This window comes from Nyctereutes procyonoides, unplaced genomic scaffold, assembly GCF_905146905.1.
Source record: "Nyctereutes procyonoides isolate TBG_1078 unplaced genomic scaffold, NYPRO_anot_genome, whole genome shotgun sequence".
NCBI lineage: Eukaryota > Metazoa > Chordata > Mammalia > Carnivora > Canidae > Nyctereutes > Nyctereutes procyonoides.
In genome coordinates, this window is record NW_026575052.1 from 59,318,523 (window position 1) to 59,338,365 (window position 19,843).

A 19,843-nucleotide genomic window follows, 5' to 3' on the forward strand; every position below is an offset into this window, starting at 1 on the left:
GAGGGTCTGACTTGATTTTGGCTCAGGTCATGATCTCAGGGTCATGAAATTGAGCCCTGCATCAGGCTTTGCGCTGGGATTGGAGTCTGCTTGGTATTCTTTCTCTCTCTCTCTCTCTCTCTCAATCTCTCTCTCTGCCCCCTCCCCTCAAAACTACAAAACTGTTGGATATTCTATTTTAAAAGTGCATTTAACAATTTATTGAAAGCTGGGATGATATTTTTCCTACCAGTGAGTGCATACATTAGGTTCTCTCAGATAGCTAGAAGCTAAAGAAACCAGATACCTTCAAGTTGTAGTTTAGAGAATGAAATGATTCACAGCAAAGCTGTACTGACTGCAGTGTACTGTATTTTAAAATGTAACTTGTAAATAGTGATCTAAGTATTGGTTAACCCTTTATAATAGAGTGAGCACTTGAGATTATCTAATAATTCATCCTTGTCCCCAAACAGAAGTAGGATTAATGACAACACATCCTGGTTCTTCACACTGGTTCCAGTTTCTGTTGCTCTTAAAAATAGTGAAAGGGAATATAAGGGAAGGGAGAAGAAATGTGTGAGAAATATCAGAAAGGGAGACAGAACATAAAGACTCCTAACTCTGGGAAATGAACTAGGGGTGGTGGAGGGGGAGGAGGGTGGGGGGTGGGGGTGAATGGGTGACGGGCACTGAGGGGTACACTTGACGGGATGAGCACTGGGTGTTATTCTGTATGTTGGTAAATTGAACACCAATAAAAATTAATTTATTAAAAAATATGATTCTTTAATCAAAACATAACAAAGCAAAAAAAAAAAAAAATTCACCATGGGAGTTGAGCAGGGATGCCTCTACTAGATTGCATTCTCCCTGCCAGAGATATTATGCTGTTCCATTGGTTCTCTGTGAGGTTCATTTAACACTGTGTATCAAATCTCTTTATGTCCAGGGAAAAAAAAAAAGAGATGCACAGCCGTGGGCATATTGCTTCAACAGAAAGATTCATAATAGTTTAGGATTTGCAACTTAATGGAGTAAAACTTGCCCCACAATACCCTTAACTGAGAACCAAGTCTACATCAAAATGGTTTTCTTAAGGGGTTCCCCATATGTTAACAAGCTTCATTACTTCAGAAATTTAAGAAACTCAGAGAAGAAAACAAAAAAACACAAGCTACCCTTAGTCTCCACTTCTCACTGCAATGAAGAGCAATGTCTCACTGAGAGATGTCCTTGTTACCAAAGACTCCTTCATTATGGAATATCTATTTCAGAGACAGATAAGCACTTCAGGACTCAGGAGAACAACAGACCTATCAGCTTGGTCCATTTGGTGTCTTTATCAGCTGGCACGTAGCAGATTCTCAACAGAATTCAACGGCTGGCAGGAATATTTGACTATCTTCTATTTATTCATCAGGCAGTAGAGCAACCTACCCAACTCAGACAGAAGGGTGCCCATCTGATTTTTAAGGGCCTCCAAGAAAGGCAAGTCACGGCCACCCCTCAGAAGCCTTTTTCCCATATCTCCTGGAGTCCAGCTGGGCCCCTGAATGCAGTCTGCTCACCAGCTGCTACTGCTTCCTGCTGCTCTGGCCAGAAATGCCCTGGCCACTTTCCATTTCAGCAGGCTCTCTCCTTAATCAATTCTAGAACAGCAGAGGGGTGTGTTGGAGATATCTTGTCTAAGCTCTGCTGCAGTATTTAAAAGTATCTGATTCCAAAGCACTGAAAATGTTAAAAGACAAACCATCTAAAAAGTGACCTTTACATACATTTCACCTGATAAATCTGGACAAATCTTCTCGCAATGAATATAAGGAGATGAAAATATGATTCTCATTTCACTTCTACCAAGATGACAAGTTTCATTCTAGGATGGGCTTATTTCTGGCTTCAGATCTACTTTCCATGATTATTTTCCTCAACCTTTTCTTTCTTTCTTCTTTAATTAATTAATTAATTTTTAAAGATTTTTTTTTATTTGTCATGAGAGACACAGGGAGAGAGAGAGAGAGAGAGAGAGAGAGAGAGAGAGAGAGAGAGAGAGGCAGAGACACAGGCAGAGGGTGAAGCAGGCTCCATGCAGGGAGCCTGACATGAGGCTCGATTCTGGGACTCCAGGATCACGCCCTGGGCTGAAGGCAGCACTAAACCGCTGAGCCACCCAGGCTGCCCAACCTTTTCTTTCTTTAATGGGAAGATAATATGTCTTTACAACTGGTAAGTTGAGTGCATAGCCTTTGGAAAATGATAAACACAATTCTATCATCTACTCCTCCCAATGCTACTTTTACATTCAGAATATGCGATTTATTTTGCTTTGGAGTATATGATTGGGAAAAATCCTTAGTTTTTCAGTTTAGTATTAAAGAGATATCATATGGCAGTTCTATGTCACAAAATATAGCTTGATTTACTCATTAAAATAAGGTCAATTGCGAACATTAATAAACACTTCAACATCAGTCAAAGTGAAAATTTCTTCCTCTTCTGTTCCAATACTGCCTTTTAGATCTGGACAAGAGGGACCCCTGCTCTGGATCCTGCCCTCTGGTGTGTTCTGATGAGAGACAAGATGATTACTCAGAGTCCAATATCTTGGAACAAAGAGAGGCCCGGTGGGGGGGCGGGGGGGGCTACATCATCAGGCATTGCCAAGAAGTGCAGGTGCCGAGGTGAATCCCCAAGTCCGGGCTGGCTCTTAGCTTTATTATCATAGAATGTAAAGCATGTGGAAACAAGGAAGGAAAAACAACCCAAGAAGTCAATCACATGAGGGGCAGCAGGGAGCTGTGTACGTGACTATCTGTATGGGTCTCAGAGGAACATTAACTAGGTGCCCGCAGAGGATGGGAGAACTGACCTCAGCAGTTCTTATCCTCCATCATTGCCGTTTTCAGTACAGACGGATATCAGGAATAATTGGCTTTTGCCACATTCATAAAGCTGTTGCCATTTATGCATTAACCTGTTCTTATTTCTTTTACCCACTGAGAACTTGCTCTCCCACAGGATCCCATGTTTCACAAAAAATACTAACTAAAACATCTATATAAGAATATATGGGTGCCTCTCATTTGGAGTCTGACACTCAAGGCTGGCAAAGCATCTAGGGCACAGTAAAACACATATTCAACTCCTTCATCCTATGTTCTGGAACAAAAGAAAACTATGAATGTCATGAAGATTTAAGGGTTGTGTCATTGCTGATGTCAGAAACAGACACTACATAAGATTGCTGCAATATTTGGGCAGTAGAAATGCTTGAGTAAATAAAGTAGTATAGATTGGATCATCCTACTGGAAGCACTTCATAGACAAGAGCTCCTTACTAGAAAGTACTATTGGCTTATTGGCCAGGTTTCTATTAGTAGCATGTCTACCAGAAAATTTATTTGGGTTGTCTGTCTTCTTTGCCTCTCAGCCCACCTCAGCCCTGAAAACAGGAGAAAAATGGATTGCAGGTCAATCATCTGCCTTTCCCAATAAGAGAAAAAGCAATCAATTTGTCAAATCCTTCCCAAGAAAGTATTAACATGATAGATTTTTTGCATACTGAGGTCTTATTTTTTAGTAGCACTAAATGTCAATTTTCTTGCTTTTATGTTTCAGTTGATGGGTCTGGCAGTATTCATGAATTAAACTGTCACTTAAAACAGTTACTGAAGAGGGGCACCTGGGTGGCTCAGTTGATTAAGCATCTGCCTTTGGCTTGGGTCATGATTCCAGGGTCCTGGGATATAGCCCTGCATTAGGCTCCCTGCTCAGTGGGGAGTCTGCTTTTGTCTCTTCTTCTGCCCCTTCCCCTGCTTGCATTCTCTATCTCCCTCTCTCAAATAAATAAATAAAATGTAAAAAAAGAAAACAACAGTTATTTAAGAACATTTGGCAGTAATACACAGTTCAGAAAATCTAAAGTATCTTGATAGATAAAAAGATGATATATAGATAAATAATAGATATAGATATGGACGGGTTTGTGAAAGATGATACCAATCTTTCATAATATCGTGTATATCTAGGTATTACTTTAAGAGGGAATAAAAACTGATAATTTATGATACACGAAAATATATTTCTTATTATAATAGAAATTCATTACATTGGGTCCCTCACAATTATTTTTATATGACATGTATTATCATAATTTCATCCTGATATAAATATTGCTTTTAAATATTGTTTTAAGTTGCTGCAATCAGCTGCAAGTGACATTTTCCTGAATTACAGTAATAATTTTTAAAAATCTATTTGCAGTAACAAAGAAAGGTACTCTAATTTGGCAATACTGTCAATACATCAGTCTACGCGAAAATGTTAAATACAGCAATCAGCAAATTTTCTGAAGTAAAAATACATTATATGGAAAACTACATAATAATTTGTAGATCATATGTTTTTTTTTTTCTTTTCTAGAGAGCAAGGGGTACAGGCTCCATGCCCAGCACAGAGCCCAACTTGGAGTTTGATCTCACAATCCTGAGATCATGACCTGAGCCAAAATGAAGTCAGATGCTTACGTGACAGAGCCATCAGATGGTCCAGATCATGTTATTTTTTGATTACACATCCTAACATTGCTGGCCCAGCCCTGGACTCCCAATTCTAGATACTGGTAGCTAATTCTGTCATCTCTGATATTTTGATAACTTCCAGGAAAAATCATTGTAGATTGAAATATATTTGTTTTATACTGTCATTACAAAGGGTTTGCCAAAGTAGAACAAAATAACATTATTTCATAATTAATGAAGTAACTTTCAAATACTTAGAACTATCACATGTGGGCTTCATTTATATTCTTGATTGGTCCTACAAATGTGAGGGGAGGGGAGAGGGTCTTTCCTTTTCAGGCTTAAGTGGTACTTGCTGGCTGCCTGCCTTTAAAAAGGGGGTATATCGGTCTTTTTAGTTCCTTTCCTGAGAAAAACCTCCTCCCCAGTGAGAAAACTACTCTATGAGCCATTGCTTAGGTTTCAGTTAGGAAGAGAATGAGAGAAACTGGATTTTACTTGACCTAATCACTTTCTATTCTCAGGACCTGACATATTTTTCTCTCATGGGGTGTTCTTACCTATGATTCTCACACGGTAGCAAGACGGTCTCCCATGCTGGTTATTCCCTGCCAGGGTTCTCCAGAGATCCTTCCACATAAGACCCTGCAGTTGAAATCCCTTTACTCCTCAGAGTTCTTAAGTGGACTTCTGACATGTCTGTCCCTCCCTACCCTATGGTCTACCAAGCTCTGACATGTTCTGGAGTGCAAGCCAATTCCAAAGCACCAGTGCTTGCTGTTGGTGGTCTCACCACCAAAGCACACCTGTTTCTTGACCTCATAACTCAGAACATGGTGGCATCTTGCTGAAGCCTATTCTATCTTGGTTAAGTACTTCAGCTAGTTCCTTCCCTGTGGAAGGAAAGGCAACGTTGCTTGTAATGCTACTTTCTCTAAAAACAAAACAAAACAAAAAGTCTCCACAAAATTTCTCCCTTTTCCATATTCCTATTTCTATATCTTTGATCTGGCTGAAGGGTCTATGTCACACTCATTTTGGTAACTATACTTATGTAGGAATAATATATCATTGAGACACAACTGGATTTTAAAATCTTGCTACAAAAAAAATCTTCTTACATCTGTGAATGTTAATTGCTATATTCACATGAAACCTTAATTATTATTCTAATGCTAATGCGAACTATAAAGACTCGTAAAGCGATGATGCTAGAGAAGTCCTTTGAAAATAATTAGGTTTCTTAGCGAGTAGGGCACATCGACAGAACCCAGCGACACTAAAAATACATGTGACTAGACTTCACCACTAGAGACGTTGACCTGGAAGTTCCAAAGGGCAACAACTTGTCCATTGTGTGAAAGCTGCACGGTTGATTTTGATGCCATCCCAGTTAAAGATTTGCCAATATAGTTTCACCTCCTTTTCAAAGGAACAAACAGAAGACTGGGGAGATAAAGAGCAGGAATTGAGTTAGCAAGTGGAAAAGGTGGGGACTAGAAGCAATCTAACTCTTAGTCCCATGATCTCCCCCTCTGCCAAACGGTGATCTGCTGTGACCCCAGCCTCTTCGATGGTAAGTGTGTTTTGTTCACCAGCGTAATTATTTCTCTTCAGTCGGGGATTCCACAGGCAGCAAAACACTCCCTAAAGAGTGTTAGAGGAAATCAGTATATTAGGAGGGCAGAACAGAAATTCACTATGTTGTTCTAAGATAGAAAACAAGCATGTCCTAAAGAAATACAGATAATTCTTCCAGTCTATAAAAAAGTCTTTTAGTGCTACAGGCTGTCAGCATTTCCAACACCACCAGATGAGTAATTCTCCTAGTTCATGGCTCACAAAACAAATTAACTGTTACATTCTACTAGCAAAGTCGTACCTGAATGCTAATCTGGAGAATTTGACTTGCAATTCGGTTGCCTTTATTTATTTATTTATTTATTTATTTATTTATTTATTTATTTATTTATTTTTGGTCTCATAGTGGTAATGTTGCTGATAAAGGCAAAATCTTCACACTGATGAATTTGTAGATAACTGCATTATTGAAAGAGTTTTAAAAAGACCAATATTGGAGCAAACACTGATGTCCTTCAAGTAAATAGATCCTTAAAATTGAAGTATGTACTTTCTCTTTTCATAGCATTTCCTCCAGCAAATGCACAAGGTTTTCTGAGACAATTATCAAGACTATTCTTAATGTCTTATAGGATAACCTATACATTTGGAAGAGCTGTTAGTGTCAGGCAGCCTAAAATCACAGAAAAGGGCGTAGGGTGTTTGGTGAAGTCATTTTTAAAGGGAGCTGACAGATTTCATTTATAAGTGGATTTAATAGTAAAAATTACCAAATTTCAAGTGTTTATACTTAAATATTAACATTAACTTTCTGATTTTAGCAAATGAACAATTAAGACCAGTCATCCCAAATTGCTTTGGTGTTCCGCGAATTAGTGTTTGTTCACTCTCATTAGGCAGGTACTTCTTTGACTGTGGAATTTCCAAGTTAGAACAAAAACTAGAGTCCATCTCTCCAACCTCCTTTCCAATGCTATAATGTGATATACATGGTCCCCAACCCCCCTGATATTCTGCAAAAGCATGCATTAAAGTAACATCGGGGAGAAGACTGGTTAGACAGACTCTCCAAATCCTAAGAAAGCCTGAGCCTGGTGAGTTATGGAGTGAAGAGAAAAATGGACACAGACCTGTAGACTAAGCTTGGCAAAGACCAACCACTAGACCAAAGGCAGCCAAGGGGAAGATCAAGAGAAAAATGAATGACTTCTACAACACTGTATTCTGTGGCTGATGTGTTTGTGGCCTCAGTTTACTCTGCACTCCTGGGAGACAAAAACCACTCACATCCTTGGAAAAATCACACATTAACCAGTGGAACTTCCACATGGCGATCACAGCATCCCCTTCCTATGCAAGGGTGAATTTTCCATTCACCAGCCCACTTTGTAATGCAGAATGTGTTATAGTGAAAGAGATTGCATAGAGTCCCATACTATCTCTTTTAAAAGTCTCCACCTACACGTTTCACAACTTTTTAAGTCAGTTATTGCCAATAATGATCTAGTTCTTGGAATATTCTTCCATTTTTGAGCCAAAATGTTGCCATGTAATTGCTGGTTTTAAGTACATCTTCTGCAGTATGGATAAACTGCTGTTCCCTTGAGAAAGGCTTTCAATTGTTTGATCAGAACTTGTTTCTTATATGTATTAACTTCTCCGCATATGTGTGTGTGTGTGTGTGTGTGTGTGTGGTTGGGGGGGGAGCTGGCTTCTCAATGTGTTTAATACTTTTAGGTTGCGTATAAATCAGAAATAAAATTGCTACCCAGCCTGTAATAATTTATCCAAACCTGCAATTAGAATAACTTCTTCCTTTTTTAAGTCTAGACTAACATTTTTCTCTACAACTCTCTTACACAGTGGAAAGACAATTCCTCACCTGTTGCTTAGGGCTTCTAAAAGGAATTCCAAATGACTGAGGTATGTTATATATCATTCTCTTTACCTAAGCACCTGCCACGTCACGTTGCTTCCCATAGGGAGCTCCACCACCTGCGCAAGCATTTCAGGCTTCCTGATTCCTGAGCCTTGTCCAAAGATATAAGCATTCAAGTCTTCTCATTTTCCTACATGTATGTATGTAGTTATTTATTTATTTTAAAGACTTTATTTATTTATTAATGAGAGACACACAGAGAGGCACAGACATAGGCAGAGGGAGAAACAGACTCCCTGTGGGGAGCCCAATATGGGACTCAATCCCAGAACCCCAGGATCAGGACCTGAGCCAAAGGCAGATGCTCAATGGCTGAGCTACCCAGGTGCCCCTTCCTACATATATTTATTCTCTCCTACAACAAAAACACCCACTTTCTCGGTTTCAACTGATGAAAATAGTCTATGTCATTCATCCATCCAGTGGATATTTACTGAGCACCTACTGTATACCAGACACCATTTGAGGCACTGGAGGTACAGAACTTCAGTAAAAGGAAAGAAAAACCACAGAGTGTCCCCACAGAGCTCGCAGTCTAGGAAAGGACAGCATAAGGCAAGTTTTATCAAATGGAAGATAGTGCAACTTCTAGCTTGTGGAGGTGTTTTGTTTTGTTTTTGAGGATAAATTGAATAAGCCTGAAAGACAAATATTTATAGAGAAGAATATAATATTATTATTATTACTTATTATTACCATGAGGCACATTGCTCTCTTATGTATCTTATGTATAATTAAATTGTAAGCTTCCATAGATTGCAAGATCCAATTTCAGACATGTTCAAGTGTGGAGAAACATGCCTTGGAGTGAATAAAACACACTGTAGTGGGGAAAACAAACAAACATGACCAAGGGTTTCAAGGTATTTATAGTTTTAAGTAAAATGATCATTCCGAAAGCCCAAATGCCTTCTGCAATGTTCACCTACATACTGGACTTTGTAGCCTTAAGGTCAGGAGGGCTTTCAATCTCAACATGTCCAAAATCTGCTCTCCATTGAATACCTGACATCCGTGAGTGCTCTACCCTGGATCATATATGATCTTGGTTAATCATCAAGTCCTGTCAATACAACCTCTAAGATGTTTGCAGTATCCTCCATATCTCCCAGCCAGTGCCCTGGTTTTTGACCTCTAGATCATGTACTGTGAATCAAATTATATTCTACTAAGTAGTCTCCTTGATACAATTTCTGTCACAGCTCTAATCTATATTCCGTACTACTATATTCATCTCTTGGGGCACCTGGGTGGCTCAGCTAGTTAAACATCTGACTCTTGATTTTGGCTCAGGTCATGATCTCAGGGTCATGGGATGAGTCTCGTGTTGGGCTCCACACTGAGCATAGAGCCTGCTTAAAATTCTCTTTCTCCTTCTCCCTCTGGTGCTCCCCATTCTCTTTCTGTCTCTATATATAATTATCTATAAATCTTTGTCCTTCAGGTAACAATCAAGTCATCCTCATTAAAAATAAAACATAACTTCATAGGCTATTGCTTGGTAAAAAAAAAAGTTCTATTACTTTAGCAAAGCATTTATTACTACTCATGACGGGATTTAGGCTTATTCTTCTCATTTCACTTGCTTTTATGCCCCTTTGCTCTCTACAGCATGTTTTGGCTGCACCAAATTTTTTGCTTCTGTTCAGAAATGGTATTTACTTATGAACCTTTGAGCTCCTGTTCATACTATTGCCCTGGACTTCAATTATTTCCCAATTATTACCCACCCTCCTGGATGTATTCATTGCTAGTCCTTTCTCCAGCCTACCAACTAAACTGAAATCACCTGCTCTTCATCTGCTCCTGGCACTTTTTTTGTACCAATGTTTACCACAATTTATTCTACTTTCCTGTATCCCTCACTGTACTGCAAATTCCCTGAAAGTAAGTGCCATTTTTTTTCTGTTTTGGAACCAAAACCTCTGATTCTGAATTTTGATTTTATTACCTACAAATTATGTGGCTTAACACTTCTCAATCTCTCTAAACCACAGTGTCTGTATCCTTAGAAATGGCAGAGGATTTTAACAAGAAATTTTAACATTGTCTCTTGAACCCATGGACATCTGATCTGTGAGGACATGGAGAGAGTGAAGGTAAAGGGTTGAGGATAGTTTGTGTAGTAATGTTACTGTTGCATCAAGGATACTTTGCCAAATAATAATAATAATAATAATAATAATAATAAATTAATTGTTATAATAATGGTTATTATTATTATAGAATAATATAAAATGAAAGTTAAAAATAACATAAAACTGTGACAAAATAATGGAATTAATTTAATTTCTGATTAATAAGGAAAAATAGACAATATTATGTCAAATTTAATCCAAGAAAGAAGTTAAAATAAAAGATGGTATTCAAGGGCACCTGGGTGTCTCAGTTGGTGAAGTGTCTGCCTTTGATTCAGATCAAGTTACCAGGGTCCTTGGATCAAGCCCTGCATTGGGCTCCCTGCTCAGAGAGGAGCCTGCTTCTCCTTTTCCCTCTGCCACTCACCCTGTTTGTGTGCTCGCTGTCTCTCAAATAAATAAATCTTAAAAAAAAAATAAAAAAAAACATGTTATTCAGTTATAGAGAAATGAAAAACATAAAAGAAGCTATAAATAATAGACTACTTTATCATGACTAGACAGGTCATGCATTATCAATAGTCAAAAACAATTATCAAACTATTTTCTGATATAATTAGATTTAAATATTTTCATTTTTAATATCACTGCTGATATATAGTTATGCATTTTTTTACAGTTTTGTTTAATGTATGAGCTAGCCCTTCACAGACTATTTTTCTGCTCTTTGCCACTATACCAGAATTAGATTACATATATTTGGTTTTTCTTCAAGGTACTAAAAAGGTATGCTGACCATAAGAGAAGATAACTGAGAATATTTGACATGTTAACTCCACTGTATTTCCTAAAAATAAATCTGAAATGCAGCAGTTCTATCAAGTTTCATAGTTTTAAGCAATATTTTTAATTTGCTAATTTTTAATTAACATAATACATGCATATGACTTCAGATAAACAGAAAGGCTTATAATACAAGGAGTTTACTACCCCAGAAGAAAGCCTTTTGTTATTTCTGTTTAAAGTTTTTTGGGGAGATAACCTATACGCCTGTAAGTAATATGAGAGCACGCACTTTTTGTATCGGTTGGCTGCTAAGAACAAAACTCCAAAATAAAGGTAGTTTAAACAAATTAGGAGCAGGTATACACACTCTTAGGGGCTAAATCATGTCCTTGGCCCCCAAAAATGTATCTGTTGAAGCCCTAACCCTCAGTACCTTAGAATGTGATTGTATTTGGAGACGGGGACTTAAAAGGTAATTCAGTTAACATAGGGTTGTTAGGATGGGTCCTAACTCGATGTGACTGGTGTCCTTGTAAGAAGATGTGATTATGACATTCAGAGGGAAGATCCTGTGAAAAGGTAGCAAGAGGATGGTCCTCTGAAAGCCAGGGAGAGAGTTCTGGGGAGGAACCAAACCTGCCAACACCTGGATCTTGGTTGGACTTCCAGAGTCTTTAGAACTATGAGAAAATAAATGTCTGTTATTTGGGCCACCTGGTCTGTGGCATTTTATTATGATAGCTGTCTTCATCCATGATAGGTGCTATACCAAAAATACCACAGACTGGGAGAGCTTAAGCAACAGATATTTATTTCACACAGCCCAGGAGGCTGCAAACTCAAGATCAAAGTGCTGTTAAATTTGGTTGCTGGTGAGAACCCTCTTCCTGGTTTGCTGACAAATACTTTGTCATATCTCACAGCACAGACAGAAAGAGAGAAATAGAATGCAAGCTTAATTCAATTTTGAATGCCCCATACCTATGGCTTAATTACCTCCCAAAGACCCCATCTCCTAATACTGTAATATTGGGCATTAGGTTTCAACATATAAATTTTGGGGTAGTGCTCGCTTCGGCAGTACATATATAAATTTTGGGGTGACATATTTGGATCATAGTACCAGGCCTGGAACTACTACACCCCACCCACATATTCTCCTCACACATCCCAACACGATATGGAGTCTGCTGGTATAGTAGTTTGGCACTGGTATGATGAAGAGACCGAGTTCTTCCAAATTTTCTGTTCTACCATCCCTAGTAATTGACTTTCATATTAAAGGTTAATTCATGAACTCAAGGTGGCTGTGGAGCTGTAGCCAGCAAGCCATATTATTCCGAGCAGGGGGGGCAGGGGGGCAGGTGGAACTTAGTAACTTTAAAATTATTATAAAATCTTCCTATCGGTCTTTTTCTAGTTGGAAAACTTATTCTTTCTCTCATGTGCACTCTGTCCAAGTTATAGTATAAAATGATTTGGAAAGGGGAGCACTTTCATGTATTGTACCTAGACATGCAATAAATATTAAATAATTAGGATATTTTTTCCCACCATTTTGTAAGTTATGAAATGTTGTAACAAGTTATGAGACTAGGACCAGGGACAGTGTTTTATCAATTGCAGAAGTAGTCACTTGACATTTTCTTCAAAATTGATGCTAATACTCAAAACTTCTTGCAAAATTCTCTAAAAAGACATCTTTTCCATTATCAGACCTAACCAAACTCTTGGAATGCACTTAGTCCAATTTTCCGCTTCTCCTTTGTGGTATCCTCAGATCCTTCAACAAGTCATTTTTTGCTAGGACATCCAAGAGCTTTTCTGCTACAAATACTTCAAAAAGCTTGGGCTATTTCTACCCTTATCTTGTAATTACAAAAGTCTGGTTGGCCCACCTTACTATGTTAGTCTCTCATCAATACAGTTGACTCCCACCATAATATCTGAAATATTCCCTAAGGATAAGAAGAGAATGGACTGATAAAAGAAAAAAAAACATAAGATTTTCTGCAAAAAGGTAGAAATACACATGTATAATTTACTATAAACCACGTGGGAAAGGTTATTATACATACATCCCCTTAGCCTTCAGAAAATTGGTTTTAATATTCCATATAAAGTAGGGTTGCAAAATTGCACAATATTTCTCCAACTAACACTATATATTATTTAAATTCTTAAAATAACTGTTAGAAATGCTAACTTTTAATTTCTAAGTAATTTTAAATCATAGAGACTATCAAAGATTTTTTTTTATTTTTCACTATTTAATGCTTACCGTTCTAAAAGATGTATCTTTGTCCTCTTCCTTTATAATGATTGAAAGGGAGACAGTGAGAGGGGACAGTAGGAAAGGCACATTGTAGAGGATCCCTGGGTGGCTCAGTGGTTTAGCGCCTGCCTTCAGCCTAGGGTGTGATCCTAGAGTCCCACGATTGAGTCCCACATCAGTCTCCCTACATGGAGCCTGCTTCTCCCTTGGCCTGTGTCTCATTAATAAATAAATAAAATCTTTAAAAGAAAAAAAAGGAAAGGCACATTGTGAAACTTGCCTGTAGGGTACAAAACTAATGATCCAAGATCTTTTTATTTTTTGTGAATTTTGTCTAAGTGATATTTCTTCATGAAAAATAATAAACATAACAGTTTTGTTTCTTGCTTCAGTTTTTATATTCGAAATGTATTTGGTCTTTTTTCTCCTACTATAAAAAAGAACTTAACATTTGTAGCATTTTAGTTTATCACTAGAATATAAGAGAAATTATTCACTAGATTTGAGCTCAAACTTCAAGATACTGGCCAACAGGACAACATCTATTATGTATATGTATGTCTGTGTATATAAACTGTAGGGCAGTTTGGATAATGAAAATTAGAAAAAACTTATGATTAAATATAATCTGTACTGAAATGCTTGCTTTTAATGAAATAACACCTCAAATATATTTCAAATTGCATCTTCCTTCCTCAATACATTCTTGTTTTTTTTTTTTTTTTTTTCCTAACAGACATACTTTTCTCAGTAGAAAAACAGATCTGGTTTCATTACCATGGTGAGATTTCCAGAGTGATGGTACATTTGATCTTAATTTCCCCCATCTGTAAATAACATGTAACGATGTAGACAAGATGTTCAGCTATAAATGTAGTTATTTTAATGTATTTGTTATTGACTGGACTTAGAAGTACCAGGCTTTTATATTCACATTTATCCTCTTGACATCCCTAGAGATTTGGCCATCTACTATAATTTCACTACTAAAAGTAAATGTATATTAACAACACTAATTGAATTATTTAACTAAACTAATTGAAAATAAACCATTGAAAATGTTACATATAATCTCAGAGAAACACTACTTTTCAGATTAAAAATGCATCAATTAAAATAAAATAAACAAAGGCCACTTCCCATATGATAGGGAACGTCAATATTGGTTTATTTGCTTCAGATACAGAGATCTCCACCCATTAGGTACTTCTTCTTTCACATAATTATTCACAAATTCATATACATTTTTATTAAACAATATTTGATATGAATCTGTCACTTTGCAGCCATGTCACTAGGTGCTGGGAAGGCAATAATTAGCAAGACTCAGTTTTCATGGAACTTATGATCTACCGCCTGAGATAAATATGGATTCAGAAATTAGAGATGATATGTAGCATGTTGTGATGGAAGTGAATCTGATGGGATCCCTGGGTGGCGCAGCGGTTTGGCGCCTGCCTTTGGCCCAGGGCGCGATCCTGGAGACCCGGGATCGAGTCCCGCGTCGGGCTCCTGGTGCATGGAGCCTGCTTCTCCCTCTGCCTATGTCTCTGCCTTGTCTCTGCCTCTCTCTATATATATATATGACTATCATAAATAAATAATTAAAAAAAAATAAAAAAAAAGGAAGTGAATCTGATGCTTTAGATGAGAGAACAAAAGAAACTAAGCTAGACCAAGGATCAAGTGAGGCTCATCCAAGAAAAAACAACTCAAACTGAGTTCTGAAGTATGAGTGACTGTCAAGTAACTCAAAAAGAGGTCTCAGGGAGAACATTCCAGAGAGGGGTAGAACAAGCGTCAAGAGCCTAGGAGGGAGGGTAGTGAATGTGAGAAAGCTCTGAGAACAGTGCAGCACAGCTGGGCACAGAACCATGGAAAGAAAGAGAACATGTTAGGGGAGGAACAGAGCCGTGCAGAACCACCACTATGACGATTTTGTTCCACTCTTAGAGCAAAGAGAAGCCACTGAACAGCTGGAATTAGATCTAGGCTTCAAAAGGAAAAAAAAATGGTAAGAAAACTTTTGTTTTACTCTAATGAGAAATGATGACAGCATCAATACATTGGTGGCTGTGGAGATGGGAAAAAGCGATGGAGTTAAAAGACAGAAAAAGTAATATTGAGAGGATATGATGAGTCGTATGAGGGGTGTGATCAGGGAGGGGGAGAAGGTCAAGGGTGAATTCTAAATCCATGCCTGCACTACTGAGTGAGTTGGCATGCTGTTCACTAAGGTAAAGAATGTTGAAAGAGGGTCAGGCTTTTGAGGACATATTGTGAGTTAGAAACATTAAAGACTTTAAGCATCTTTTATCAGTTAAAGTCCATTGAAAGCACAGAAACATACCTGTAGTTTCAATAGGGAGAATTAGGAAAGAATGTCAAACTAAGTATAAATTACTGACAAATGAAAAGGTAAAGAAAAACACTAAGACACTGCAGAGGTATTAGGCTGCAGGAAGAGCTGCCATCCTTCCAGCTGATGGAAGACAAGGAACACCAAAAAACAAACAAACAAACAAACAAAACTAGGATCTCAGGGGAGAGTCTTGGAAAACCAGAAAATCATCTCTGAAGGGGAGGCACATCAACTGGCCTGGAGTGTTTCTGAACTCAAAGATTGGGCTCCCCCAGGCCGGGACCCATACCTCCAAGAACTGGGCACTGGCAACTCTCCTTAGTTGAAGCTCTTCATGCTGGTGCTGGGAAATAGGTAGAGGGTTTGCACTGCTTCCTCAGGAGAGAATCCCTGTTGCTGGAGGGAAGAAGCAACAACAGCAAGAAGTCAGTCCAACAGAAGCAACCTGCACACAAAGATGAGAAAAGACAACTGAGACTCTTCTCCCAGCCTTCAGTTGACCCCTACCCGCTACTTGCAGAGGCTGTGAGGAATCCAGTTGACCAAGAAGAAATGTGGTTTCAGAGCCCCAGTCAGAAAAAGAAGAGAACAAAAGAGTGAGTTTAGAGCTGAGGCGAGAGGCAAAAGCGTAACACTTGACAAAACATCTAAGTGGAGATGACACTCGGGCCGGTGGATATATGATCCTGGAACCCAAGCGATATCTTAGGTTTTATATGTGTGTCCTCAACATATTGAAATCATGATGACTCAGGTAAGATAACCCAGGGAGGGAGAAAAGAATGACAAGGGCTGTGTGTTGAGGAAATTGATGCCTGAAAAACTGAATAAAATGATCCACTGGACACCAGGAAGGAGTGACCATAGTGGCTGGAGAAAAACAAACCAGGAAAGTTTTGTGCCTAAAATCTTTAGGTGTTTTTTGTTTTGTTTTTTGTTTGTTTTAAGATTTTACCTATCTAATTGAGAGAGAGAGAGAGAGAGAGAGAGCAAGCAAGCACAGGAGGGGTGGGGAGGGGCAGAGGGAGGTGGAGAAGCAGACTCCCCGCTGAGCAGGAGTCTGGTGGGGGCTCCATCCCAGGACCCCGGGGTCATGACCTGTGCTGAAGGCAGATGCTTAACATACTGAGCCACCCTGGCGCCCCTAGAACTTTAGAATCTCTTGTAAGGGATATCTGCTAGCAACAGATTTTTTATTTTTATTTTTTTATTTCCTTGGGAATGTCTTCTTCTTCTTCTTCTTTTTTTTTTTAAAGATTTTATTTATTTATTCATGAGAGACAGAGAAAGAGAGAGGCAGAGACACAGGCAGAGGGAGAAGCAGGCTCCATGCAGGGAGCCCGACATGGGACTCGATCCCCGTTCTCCAGGATCACGCCCTGGGCCAAAGGCAGGCCTTAAACCACTGAGCCATCCAGGGATCCCCAGAAATGTCTTCATTTTGTCTTTGTTTCTCATGGATACAGACCTCTTGCTTGAAAGGTGTTTTCATTGAGCACGTTAAGTAGGTTATGCAGCTGATTTCTGGGCTTCATTGTGTCTGATAAGTCAGATGTCGAAATTAAACATTTGGAACCTTATTAAATGGCTTCATGTAAGCTTTCATGTCGATTCTAAAATTGATCTTGAAAATGGGAAACACTGTCTTTTGAAGTTTAATGCAACCTGGAAGTCAGAGGCTACAGATTGAACAAAGGGGTAGTTATAAAATAAATGTCACGGTATTGAAAAGTACAGAAGAAGCAACATAGTCAATAATATTGTAATAACGTGGTAAAAAATGGCAATTACAATTATCCTGGTGAGTGCTTGCATATTGTACAGAATTGTCAAATCACTATGTGGTGCCCCTGAATTTCCTACAACATGGTGTATCAATTATACTTCAGGGGATCCCTGGGTGGCTCAGCAATTGAACGTCTGTCTTTGGCTCAGGTCATGACCCCAGGTCCTAGGATCGAGCCCCGCGTCGGGCTCCCTGCATGGAGCCTGCTTCTCCCTCTGCCTGTGTCTCTGCCTCTCTCTCTCTCTCTGTGTCTCTCATGAATAAATAAATAAAATCTTTAAAAAATATATATACTTAATGTGTGTGTATGTACTCAAACTTCTTCCATCTGCCAACAAGATTAACTTTCTAGATAGACCTTTCGCAAGTCGTGTTTTTCCTTGAGAAAACTCTCACAAAACAATTGAGGATACTGCATGAAATTTCTGTAAACAGTTCAGCGATATGGATTCATAAGCACATGTCAATACTGTGTTTTCTAAAATTTGTTTCATGGAAGATTAGTCCTGTAAAAGACTCATTGAGAAATTCACTGACCAAGTAAATTTGAGAAAATCTACCTTCTCAATCTCTTTTGAAATTTTTCCATATTAAAGGTTCTGTAAAGTATTACACTAGTAATTCTATTTAACTTTGTCTTAAGAATTTAAAAACCTCTGTGGCCAAAGAACCCTTTATTCATGGAGTGTATTAACTTCCTGTGAGCTAGTGTTCTGTGGACCACACTTTGGAAACGAGCCTGAAGGAGGAGTCCGTTAACAAGCTCTACGTTGAGTAACCTACCACCAACATCAACTGAAAAATAGTTTAAGATTCTTTGAATGTGCCTGCTTTCACAAATGTTTCTTACTAGTTTATATGCAAGATTTTCTTCAAATCACTCCTCATTCTCATTTCTTCTCTAATAATTTAGTTATAATAAGGCGAATCTGCTCGAAATTTAGGTAGATAGTTCTTTTGGTATGACTCCAAGATAGGATACTTCTTGTCCTCTCATCCTCCTTTACCACCACTCTCCTCTTTTTTCTTAATTATTCCTTAGTAAAACAAGGTAAATGAAGATAGTGCTACTTGAAAATAAAACTATTGTCTTCTGTTACCTTACCCTGGGCACTTGGCATATTTCACAAGGAGAAATTATTTTCCATTAAAAAAAAAATCACCCTCCCTCCCTCCGTGCGCATAAAGGCAATTTTGCTCACACAAAGTCATAGAATCACTCTTTCCCTTATATCCTGAAGTCCCATTGATCAGTGATAGTTCTCTGCCATCTTATTTGGTACACTTGTAGAGAAACGAGTCATAGTAGTTTGCTCTACCTATTTCATTATGTTTAACTTGTCTTCTAAAAATCACTAATTATTGATTAACAGTAACAGTAATAACAAAATGATGTTTTCACCTTTGCTTCAGATTGCAGTATGTTGTGGACATGCATGAAGTTTGCCATATTCCAAATACAGCATTGCCTTCTTATTGGCAAAATACAATCACACAACTAATTGGCTGTTATGTTGTAGTGTGATACCAGCTTGGCCCACACCTCTTCTCCTGCTGGCGATGCAGGAGTTGGTCTACTTCCGTACGCCTTTTCAGTATGTTTTATTATTTAAGCCAAGAGAATGGTCACTCAGTGGATGTTCTTGGCAACTCTTAAGCACAGATGCTGGGCTCTCACGTTTATCTTTTTTCCAACAGGAGCCATATGGAAATAAGTGCCTAATTTCTTGACTAGGAGCCAGTCAAGCTTTTTATGAGGCCTACTTGCTAGATTTTGTGGCAGCCACAAGTTTACTTTTATGCTTAGTTGCATTGTTAAATGGCTGATGATCACTTCTGATTATTCTTGATGGTGGGCTTTCTACAGAGTGATTTTAGTTAAAAAGATTTCATTCATAGATAAAAAACAATCCCAATTCTTTATGTTATACTCTAACCTATAGTTTATGGTATAATATCCCTAAATTTTTGCCACTGTGAAGAAGTAATAAATGTAAAACAGAAAACTAGAATTTGAGAATTTTCAGAAATTTTCTGCATAATATAGTGAATATTTGTAATTATTTAAAGTTCCATAATCTTTTTAGTATAAATATTAGGTATGGTCCTTGACATGAAATATCATCCAGACCAATTAAAAAATATCAGAAATGTCCAATTTCCATAACTGATCTTGGTATTAGAGTAAATTAATAAGTAAAATCTTAAATGGTGAAGCTGAGGAGTCTTAGATGATACTGTTATGATAGGCTGCCCAAGTCTGAAAGGGGCCTGTATGCCTTCCTGAGGAATTTGGACTTCACAATGCTCTTGCTAAGCAGCACAAGCCACTCATAGCTGGGGCCAGAAAGTTCACATATGTTTTTTTTTTTTTTTTTAATAAGTATGAGGAACAGATTGCTTTTAGGATGATACAAGAAGGAGATATTCCAGCTGAGAAATAATTTCAGCAGTCCAAGATAGAGCTAATAAGGGTGTTGGTTAAGACAACAGTAGTGGAAGGGGTGATAATTAGCAGGGTTTCCAAAAATATTCAG